Genomic DNA, 11,153 nt, shown 5'->3' on the forward strand with positions numbered 1-11,153 from the left:
TGGGCTGGGCCTGAGGCAGAGGCAAGCAGATCTCTGTGAGTTCAAAGCTAGCCTGATCTACATAGTGAGTTCCAGGAGGATTTAAAAAAAAAAAAAAGGCAAAAAGCATGTGGATATGTGTGATACGCCTGCAAGTTTACATGTATGAGCACATGTGTTTGAGTGTGGGAAAAAGTTACAGGTTAAGATAGAGTATCTTCCTTGATTTTTCTCTAATGTATTTACTAATGTTCTTGCTGAGCTTGGCACTTTGTCTTGGGAAATACTCCTTCTCTACTTCTGGAACTGGAGTTACAGGGAGATGGACTGGGAGGGAAAGTCCAGTCCTCTGCAAGTGTTCATAACCACTGAACTTTCCCTTCAGCCTCCTGCGCTGGTAACCACGGCTTCAGTGAGGTGATGCGTGCCACAGCTGTGTCCTGTCCAGAAGACAGCACTTAACAGCTCTCCTCCCGCCTGGCCTCTTCCGAGTTCCCAATGTAGACCATTCACCTGCAACTGAGCGCTGTTACTTATTCTTTTTTTTTTTTTTTTTTTTTCCGAGACAGGGTTTCTCTGTGTAGCCCTGCTGTCCTGGTAGACCAGGCTGGCCTCGAACTCAGAAATCCACCTGCCTCTGCCTCCCAAGTGCTGAGATTACAGGCGTGCGCCACCACGCCCAACTCTGTGCTACTTATTCTTTGCATTTTGACGAGGTGTGGATCTCCGTGGTAAACACATTAATGCGCTGCGGAAAAACGTTTGACGTTTTCAACCAGATAGTTGAAAGCAACACAAATCCTTGGGTATAAATATAAATATTTAGAAGGCAACTTGACAACATGATAATGTAGCAAAACAGCAGTACATTATTAGAGGGGAGACCCATAACCCCCCATATTACATTACATTTCGTTTCACACAGACAAGTCTAATGAAATTAATTGGGTCACAACAAATGATGCCTGTCTTAGGGTTTCTGGCCCGGGACCAAAGGCACTAACTTGGAGAGGAAGGGTTTCTTTTAGAACCTTCAGTACCACATCACTGAAGGAAGCCAGCTCAGACGTAGGATCAAGGCAGAAACAGAAGAAAAGGTCGTGGAGGCACATTGTATACTTTACTGGTCCCTCACACCTTAGCAGGCAGGAGTGCCAGCTCAGGCCCACAATGAGCCTTTCCACACCAAGTACTGATTAAGATGTCCAATTTTGGCTGGGTAGTGGTAGCACTCGTCTAATCCCTGTATTGAGAGGCAAAGAGGCCATCCTGGTCTACAGGGTGAGTTCCAGAACAGGCAGAGCTACACAGAAAAACCCTGTCTTGAAAAAAAGCAAAAACAAATTAAAACCCCAAGCTTCTCAAACCGAAGTTCTCATGAAACTGGTTTGTCTCACTCCTTTTGGGTTTGATCCATCTAATGGTTTGTATCTGAACACTCAATAGCGTTTAGCAGCTTTAGTATCCGCACTTACTCTTTCTAAAAATCCAACGTGCCTACTAGGCTAGACTGTTTAGTCACATAGTAAGCGAAGGAAAACTTTTAAGATACATCTTCCAAAGTCTACTTTTGTTACTAAAATCTCAGGGGAGAGCGCGAACGCAGTCCCCCACTACCACAAATTATGCAGTCGAGTTTCCCGCATTTGGGGAAATCGCAGGGGTCAGCACATCCGGAGTGCAATGGATAAGCCTCGCCCTGGGAAAACCACCTTCGTGATCATGGTATCTCCCCTGCCAGGTAAGTATGAGTTGCTCGACTCGCCACCAGCCTCTCCATCCACACGCACTCCTTTCAAACGCACGGTCGCCCCCTCCGCGCGACCGCCTCGCTCTCACGCCCTCCACAACTCTGATGCGATGCTTCTCCCTCAAGGAAATCAATCGCGTGCCACGCCGGACACTCCACTCGAGACATGGCCCGTCGGGTTCCGCGGGACCGACAGCCATTGCGCGTCCTCATCTGCATTCGCCACGCCCTCAGGAGGCTTTTTTCTTTTTGTTTTCCCTGGCCTGCAGGAGACAGAGACTGGCATGCAGTGACACACAGTGACCTCTAGCACACTATGTATGTATGGAATAAACTGACTAAGGTTTCTTTTCTTTCTTTCTTTCTTTCTTTCTTTCTTTCTTTCCTTCCTCTCTTTTCTTTTTCTTTTCTTTTTTAAATAAAACAAAAGGAGATTATTTACAATATGCCGTACTTCAACAACAGTTACAGCCAAGAAACAGGGTATCAAGCAATAATAAACTCAGAGATTCCACTAATCGTGTTTATGGCTAGAGTAGCTTCTCTTGCTGGCTAGATAGGTGTCCGTCCGAGTCCTCCACTTGCACAAGGCTATCACCACGGAACCAAAGGGCGCTGTGCGTGCAGCACAGTGTGACTTCAGCTGGTTTCTTGGCCTTCTTTTTCTCCTCCCTCGTTAGTTTTCTACTTTTCTCCGTCTCTGTTGACTCCTTCCTCTTTTTCTTCTCCACTATCGGCTCCTTTCTCAGCCTCCTCGTCTTTATAACCGGCTCCTTCCTCTCCTTGGTTGTCCTGAGTACTGACAGAAACTGCTTTGTTAGAGCCTTCCGGTTCCGAGGAATTTCAATGGCAAAAAATGGAATCCTGCTGCAAAGATGGGGTTCTCTGCAGTGTAGTCCCTGGCAACCACCCAGTCGTAGTAAAGTACCTTAGTTATAATCTTCTACGATCCCTTCACATTTTAAGCAGAATGGTCTGCACTTCTCCTTAGCCGATTCTGATTCGCGTTCTTCTGGGTCGGATACATCTACCCCGAGTGTCTCAAAAATTTCACGGGACGCAGAGTAGATAGATGTCCGCATGGTGCCTCGCTCGCATGGCCCAAGCCATTTCCAATGATCGTCGTTGCCCTAGGACTCGGGAGGGTGGGACGGGAACCGGCTCTTCGTTCTCTCTGGCAGCATCCGTGTTGTCCCAAGCTTTCCCTTCCCGCCTGACTAAGGTTTCTTTATGGCCTGGGATGACCCTGGGGGGTGGGGTGGGAGGGGTGTTGTGCATGCCAAGGCAAGTAAGTTCGTCTACCCTGCCGAGCTACACACTCAGCCCTAGGAGCTACACATAGAAACTCGCTACAGGTTCTCAGGCACAAAGCATTGCTACACTGACTATGGAGGCTCACGCCTGTATCCTAACGGTTGCCAACCAGACGCAAGGGAATGGCCTTCCTTTTAATATCCAGTCCCACACTACTGGTTTAGGTAGGGTTTTTCTATTTCTTCCACAAAACACCGTGACCAAAAAGTAAGTTGGGGAAGAAAGAAAGGGTTTATTTGGCTTACACTTTCAGATCCTAGGGACAGGAACTCGAGCAGGGCTAGAGGTGGGCGCTGATGCAGAGGCCGTGAGGGAGGGCTGCTTACTGGCTTGCTTCACATGCCTTGCTCTCTTGTGGAACCCAGGGACACCAGCCTAGGGACACCAGCCCAGGGACACCAGCCTAGGGACACCAGCCTAGGGATACCAGCCCAGGGACACCAGTCTAGGGACACCAGCCCAGGGACACCAGCCCAGGGACGGCTGGCTGATCATTAATTGAGAAAACGCCAGATCTCACAGAGGCATTTCCTCAACTGAGGTTCCTTCCTCTCTGACCCACAAACTCAGCCATGACATGTATGTAGCTCAGCTCTCTCTCAACCCCCGAGTCATTTTGCAGGATCTGCACGGTGATGGTGTTTTGGTGCTATCCAGTCGTCACAGATCCTGCTTCTGGTCTCCAGGATCGCCATGTCGTTTTGTTTGTTTCTTTCTTTCTTCTTTCCTCAGCTGAAACAGCTTTGACCACCCACAGGACAGGGCTCTGACCAGTTAAGACACCAGTCAGTCCCCAGGGAGAGCATCTGCCAGGAAATGAACATCAAAGGCCCCGTTCCAAGTTTTCTGTCTCCCCAACTGCTCTACTTGGAGATCAGGCTGAGGCCTTGGGAGGTAGGGCGGTCGCCGGCTCCGGGCCCAGCTGACTGGTTTATAGCGCACAGCTCTCTCCAATAGGTCTTCTTCTGGGTGTAGGGCGGTGAGGTGGGGAGGGGGATGGTCCTTCCTGTCTAGGGTGCTCAGTTTTAGTTACCCCCAGTCACAGTTAAATCCCAACAGACGCCTCTTCAGCGCCCCGAGTTTCAAAGGAAAAAGACGGATGCGGGTGGACGTGCTCCACCACACAATGTAAAGTACACCGAGTGTCTCACCTCACTTCCTGTCACACACTTTTGTTTTGTTTCCTTTTGTTGTTGTTTTAAGTAAGAGTTGTGCAAAACGACTGTTCTCGGGGAGATGCAACACACAGGTCTATGCACCCCGGATAGGGGGCCCACAGCAGACAAAGTCTGGATACCACCACAATCCAACTCCAACTCAGCGGACCAAGGAGTTTCATTGGAGTTGATTACAGGAATAAGGGTGAGGGGTGACTTACAGGAAGAAACAGGGGTGACTCAAAGACAGCTGTATAGAGACACTCGCTTGGGTCTTGTTTGGAAGCATCACCTGTCAATAAAATAGCTGATGGCCTATTAGCTCAGTCCGGAAATAGGAAGGAGGTGGGTGTGGTGTGCCTAGAAATGTCCGTGAACCCCCAGGAGACCAGCAAGGAGCCGAGTCGGATGCAATCACATTAGGATTTCTTTATTTAAGCTCGAGTTTGGGTCACATCACCGTCTGCGAGGCAGGAGAACGGGACTTGACCCAGAGCCTGGAGCCTGGCAGACTCCTTTGAGGCAAGCATTTGTAGAGGCCGGAAAGGGGTATCTTGCCTAGTGCACTTCTGATTGGGTGGGGCCATTGCAGCCTTTACCGTAATTGGCTAATGCCAGCCTCAAACTTCCGTTTTCCTCCTCACTGGTGCTTCACTTCTTAGGAAGTGAAGTGTCAGGGGTAGGCTTGTAACTTGGGGGTGCAGCCTTGTCCAGCAGTAACCTGGAGACTTGATGCTAGACGCAACTTTTGTTGGGGGGTAACCTGGTAACTGGTGCTAGACACAGGTCTTGCTGGGGGTAACCTGGAAACGGGTGCTAGATACCCTCTTGTTAACTTGAGTTTGACCTTAGGTCTCTGTGATGGAGTCTGAACCCAAAAGATTCGTTCTCTTAGGAGTTCCGGCACGGAGAGAGGATACTGGGATAGAGTCGTTCCCCCGAATGCTGATGGACACTGTCACATGACCCCGAGGAGTCCGAACTAGCCCCGTGGCAGGCCCTGGAAGAGAAGGGTGGAGAATTGAGTACAAGCTAGTGGGACCGAGCCGAAGCTTTTGGCCTAGGCATTTATTCCCAAACAATTCAATCTCGGAGTCGTTATTCTGCCTTTTCAAGCTGCATCTCCAGCGCCCTCCCCGGCCTGGGAAACAGTTCACAGGGCCACAGGGCCTCCCTCTGGCCGGCCGCTGTGGAGCAGGCTAGAGAGCATCCCTTCCAGGAGGCTCAGTTGATGTCCACCTCTGCTGCTCGGCTCGCAGAGGCTCCTTTGCAGCTTGCTTCTCTGAGGGTGACACTCAGCAGCCTTTACAGTTCACTCCTGGGACGGTGGGGTGGAGGTGGGCGCTAGGAGAGCTGGTCCGTTTCAGCAACTTCCTGAAGCTATTTTGAGTTCTGTTGCCTCCAGCCTAAGAAGTTCCCATGGTGTGGAGAAAGGGTTACACAACAATGTACGCGTGCGCTGTGTGCACTTACACGTGGAGTCTGAGAGAAGGGTGTCGGCTCCCCGGAAGCGGGCGTTACAGGCTGTCCTGGGTGGGATGCCTAGAGTAGATGATGATCCCGCTCTGGTCCTCTGCGAGAGCGGGGCAGGCTCTTGGCAGATGCCACCCTCCCTCCCCTCAGCAGATGAATCCCTTACCCGACAGCAGTAGCTTGCTAAAATCGGGCTGCTGGGACCTCCTCCATCCGTTTTCTGCACCGTGCTCCCCTTGGCCCAGCTTTTCAACCTCACTGGCCAAATAAGTCCAGCCAGTGAAGGCCTAGGCAGCCAGAGCGCAGCAGGCATTGGGCGTGCACGGGAAGCAAGAAGGCCTTGCCCTTCTCCCCCATTCCCTCTGCCTTACTAAAATACCCTTAGATTACATTCCTAAAGCTGGCCACCAAGGTTATTTGGTCACTTCCTCCTCCAGAGGCTGACTACCGAGGTCCAGCTATGAAAGTATTCAAGTCCAGCAACCAAAGCCCCCCTTTGACCACCCCAATTACCACGTCCAATCAAGTTGAAACAGTTCATTTTAACGTGGGCTTTCCCATTTTACCCCATAAACTGCCATTTGCCAGGGTGAAGCCTGTCTCCTCTTTCCAGAAGGAGTCCTTTGGTGGTCGCCCCACCCTGATAAGGAGCCCTTCCCCTCTGCCCTCCGTCTCCTGTCTGTCTCTTATTCCCTGCCTTCTGTCTCTCTGGGGCAAATAAGTAAATAAGTCTCTTTTGTGCTGAATACTTGGCTCTTGGATGGGGTGTCTGGAGCTATTCCAGTCCCTCCAGCAGTTCTAGTGTGTGTGTGTGTGTGTGTGTGTGTGTGCACGTGCCTGCATCTCCCTCTTCACACTACCAAACACAACTCCTTCCCATCCCCACTGCTTTTCCAGGGCGTTGAGGGCTCAGTTTCATGTCCTGGGCCTCCCCAACCAGGGAGGTAAATTCTGCCCCTGGGCTCTGGCCACTGCGGGCCTCTGGCCACTGCTGGTGGTGCCACCTCTCCCCAGACTGCCAGGACGGTAGGCAAACCCGCCAGCCTCGTCGGGAGTGAATCCAGAGTGGGTGGGCGTGTTTCAGGGGACTAGCAGAGAGCTAGTCAGTGGCCTGCTCTATGTGCACCATACTTTCCTAGCTATGCCCCGGACAGTATATTGTGTGGACGGACGGACATTCGTTTTCCTTTGGGTTTCATTAACTAACCCCAATCCTGTGCATGTGAGGGTGCTGTGCGTGTCCAGGTCAGACGCTGACTTCTAGGAGTTGGTTCTCCCCCCAGGGGGTCTGGGGATGAAACCCAGGTTCTCAGGCTTGGCAGCAGGTAACTACCCAGTGAGCCACCCTGTCTGCTGCTCCACAGTTTGGTGTGGGAATGGGGTGCCACACATATGTAGTCCTGGTTGGCCTGGAACTTCCTGTGTAGACTAGGCTGGCAGGAGACTCGAGGTCCCCCTGTCGCCGCAGCTGATGTTACAGGGGTGCCCCACCACACCTGCACTCCCTTGTTCTCAGAGGCAGCTGTTCACCTCTGGGGCCTGCCTGGTCTTAAACTCACAGCAGCAGTCCTGGGGTCACAGGCATGCGGCACACTTTATTTTTCCCAGGCGTTAGTGAGAAAGCCCTGCACAGTCTCCTCTAGTTCTGTAGGCTTTGCGGCCTACCCAAGGCCCCCAAGGGAGTATATGCAGCTGCTACCAAGTACCCCCCGCCCCAGGACACACACAATGAATCCTGGGCGTGCCAAGTCTCCTCAGGGGTGAACACACTTGCCCCATTGCTGGCAGCTGGAGTTTGAGCCCCACAATCCACATGGTGGAAGGAGAGATTTGACTCCCACAAGCACGCCTCTGGCCTTCTCCAGGTCCCTCCTCACACGCTACACACACTCATCTGAAAATAGACCTCGGCGGTTGGAGACATGTTTCAGTGACTGAGCGCGCTGGCTGCTCCTCCCTAGGACCCGGTCGGTTTCCAGGCACCCACATTGAAGCTCCGGTTCTGGGGGATCCTATGTTCTCTTCTGCCCCACCTCTCCCCTTTCTGGCCCTCTCCTGCACTGCTCACATGGGGCCCACAGACCGATGGGCAGGCGAAAGCACTCCTACACAGTAAATAAAAAGTAAGCACAAATCCAATAAAAAGTTTCAGAGCACTCACTCCACCCACGGGTAAGAGAAGCGTCGTGTGCTTTGCCCCCTCCCCTCCCCCCCCCCCCGTGTGTGTGTGTGTGTGTGTGTGTGTGTGTGTGTGTTTACACAGCACCATCACATTTCAGCATGGTACCTCACAACATCCCCGCGAGGTAGGTCAGCATGTCCTTACTGGATTGAGGCTTCAAGAGCAGCTGGTGAGGGCCGGACCGAATCCAGAAGCAGGGCCCCAGGTCCGCACTCACCCACTGGGACACCGAGTGGGTGTATTTCTACCAATGAAGGCCCAGCACACAAAGGAAGAAAACGATGTCTCGGCTGACCACAGGAAAACCAACATTCGCCCGGCACGGGGAACCATGCCAGTCACGAGAGCAAGCACTGCAACCAGCACAGGGAGGAGAGAGAGTGTGCGCCCAGAGAGGCTGCGCCCAGAGAGGCTGCGCCCAGAGAGGCTGCGCCCAGAGAGGCTGCGCCCAGAGAGGCTGCGCCCAGAGAGGCTGCGCCCAGAGAGGCTGCGCCCAGAGAGGCTGCGCCCAGAGAGGCTGCGCCCAGAGAGGCTGCGCCCAGAGAGGCTGCGCCCAGAGAGGCTGCGCCCAGAGAGGCTGCATATGGGCTTTGGCAACTGACCGTCAGCTAGGTGGACCCCGACCCCAGAATCTTCAGGATTATTTGGAGAAATGTAAATAAACCCATTCCAGGGGTGACGGTCGGTCCCAATTCCCCGTGATTTCCTGTCAGAAGTCAGCTTTGGCATCTGTGGGGTGGATAAAAGCACAGCAGCCCATAGGGGTAAGTGCTTAGAGGAACCTGTCTATCCTGACATTGTCCGGGTCGATACCTTAAGCGGCTAGTGGTTAGAGAAATTATTCAGCATACCTTTCTCTTGGGGAACAAAGCTTAATTTACTGGGGCTTATACTCCTGTGGCCAGCGAAACATTCTGAAGTCTTGAGGCCAGTGAGAAAGAAAAGGAAAGAAAATAAAATTCACACACACACACACACTGAATGGATGAAACAAAAGGCAGATTCAAATAACTTCATACATAATGTTTAGACTGACAGACAAATACATACATATTCACACATTCCAAGCATTTCACATATACACATATGTGTATATATACACATATGCATACATACACATATGCACACATACCTGGTGGGTGTATGGAACAAAGTTCCAACAGATTCCTAGAATTTCACACTTTACACATACAAACATATACACACAACTGGATGAAGCACGCTCCAACACACAGGCAGGCAAGCTTTATATACATACATGCATACATACATACATACATACATATATGCATAAAGATTTATTGGATGGAGCATAGTTCCAACACATTTTCATACAAACTTTACACATATTCATACAGAACTTTATTTTTCTCCCTTGTCTTATACATCTCATCAAAATCTTTCAAGCAGTGTAAAATTACAATGTGATTACATTTTAGTTTTCTTCTAGTGAATGACTATGAGAAAATGATGTTCCCCAATAACTTCACAAGAAATAATATTACATAGTACTGGCAAAGAAAACAAATGATTCCCAAGGACCCACGTGCATTCATAACGAAGCAACTTGTTATAGATTAACAAAGTGTAAATAAGCAAGGCAGTTTTCTCAGCCAGCTTCTCTTACTGTCAGGCAGCAATGTACAGTTAAAAACAAAGGATTAATTGTTGTATTATCTCATAAGAATCTCATAAAAGTAATCTCATAAGAATCAAAAAATCACAAATCTAAACTTTGATATAAAAATGAGACATAGCTACCTTAAATCCTCAGAATGCACATCTACTCATCAGCAATTCTTAATAAATCACATCAGGAAGCCGAGGGCAAAATGTGTATAAGAACCCAATCAGCAGCAGCCCAGCCTCAGTGAGAGTCCCGGCAGCCAGTGTGGCCGTTGTTCTATGTCCCTGACCATAATCGCTTAACTATTAAGAGTGTGCCTCTCTAGTCGGGCGGTGGTGGCACACGCCTGTATTCCCAGCACTCTGGGAGGCAGAGGCAGGCAGATTTCTGAGTTCGAGGCCAGCCTGGTCTACAGAGTGAGTTCCAGGACAGCCCGGGCTATACAGAGAAACCCTGTCTCGAAAAAAACAAATCCAAAAAACCAAAACAAAAAACAAAACAAAACAACAAAAGTGTACCTTTCTGAACATCAAATTGTTCCCTAAGATTTTCTACATCAGATTCAGTAGCAAAAACATTGTAAACATTGTAACCTAGCTTCACTAACAGTTTTATTTTTCCAATTTTTTTTAAAGATTTGGGTTTTTGTTTATTGTTTTGTTTTCTTGGATTTGGGTTTTTTTTTTTTTTTTTTTTGAGACAGGGCACACGTCTAATGCCTGCATTGAGAGGCAAACAGGCCAGCCTGGTCTACAGAGTAAGTTCCATAACAGCCAGGGCTACACAGAAAAACCCTGTCTCGAAAAAAACCCAAAAACAAACAAAACCCCAAGAGATGTTCCAGCCTCTCAAACTGAAGTTTTCATGAAATTGTCTTTTCTCAAGTCCTTTTTGATTTGCTTCACGTAATGTTTAGTATCTGACTACTTAATACTGGTATTTATCAGCCCTAATATCAGCATTTAGCTTCTCTAAATCAGTAAACTCTTTGTCAAAAAATTATATGTTAAAGACTAATGAATGTGTAAGTATTTTCTGCTTTTGCAACTACAAAGCCAGGGGAGAGCGCGAACGCAGTCCCCCACTACCACAAATTATGCAGTCGAGTTTCCCGCATTTGGGGAAATCGCAGGGGTCAGCACATCCGGAGTGCAATGGATAAGCCTCGCCCTGGGAAAACCACCTTCGTGATCATGGTATCTCCCCTGCCAGGTAAGTATGAGTTGCTCGCCCCGCCACCAGCCTCTCCATTATTTTACAATTACTCTTTATTTATGGTCTCTTCTTTAATGCATTTTTCTCTACATTTTATTCTCTTTTCTCACATTATACCCTGAAAGTACCCTCATATAATGAATATATTATCATAATAGCGTGAAAAAAAAAACTTTTTAGGGGGAACCGGTAGCCTTTGCGAGTTTTTCATCTACATAATCCCCTCCTCTGTGGTGACGTCGCGGGAACGCTGGCGTAGGCTCTTTAATGAGACCCCGCCCACTAAGGCTGTAGGGGCGGGGCGGGGCGGGGCGGGGCGGGGCTTGTTTCTAGGTAGGGCGGAGGAGATCAAATCTGGAAATCAAAACCTAGGCTTGGAGACCCTGTGCCTGCCCGCCTACGCTCCACAGGCTGTGGGCAAAGAGGATTTTAGCTCATTCAGTTTCTTCTAGTGGA

General features: G+C 49.7%; 1 long non-coding RNA gene and 2 other non-coding genes across 4 annotated transcripts; all 3 read right to left on the reverse strand.

The window, feature by feature from the left end:
• Positions 1-1,564: 1,564 nt before the first annotated feature.
• On the reverse strand, positions 1,565-1,728 carry LOC127688141 (U1 spliceosomal RNA). Its single transcript, XR_007978569.1, has one exon. It is a non-coding gene; the product is annotated as a U1 spliceosomal RNA (small nuclear RNA).
• Positions 1,729-4,614: 2,886 nt separating this feature from the next.
• On the reverse strand, positions 4,615-8,426 carry LOC127687338 (uncharacterized). Of its 2 annotated transcripts, XR_007978372.1 has the most exons (3): positions 8,000-8,426; positions 5,674-7,778; positions 4,615-5,200 (listed from the first exon to the last, which is right to left on the reverse strand). It is a non-coding gene; the product is annotated as an uncharacterized LOC127687338 (long non-coding RNA). The 2 variants fall into 2 exon arrangements; XR_007978373.1 differs by having other exon boundaries at positions 4,615-7,778.
• Positions 8,427-10,538: 2,112 nt separating this feature from the next.
• LOC127688153 (U1 spliceosomal RNA) lies at positions 10,539-10,702 on the reverse strand. Its single transcript, XR_007978572.1, has one exon. It is a non-coding gene; the product is annotated as a U1 spliceosomal RNA (small nuclear RNA).
• Between the last annotated feature and the right edge of the window lie 451 nt (positions 10,703-11,153).

This window comes from Apodemus sylvaticus, chromosome 6 (genome assembly GCF_947179515.1).
Source record: "Apodemus sylvaticus chromosome 6, mApoSyl1.1, whole genome shotgun sequence".
Lineage (NCBI taxonomy): Eukaryota > Metazoa > Chordata > Mammalia > Rodentia > Muridae > Apodemus > Apodemus sylvaticus.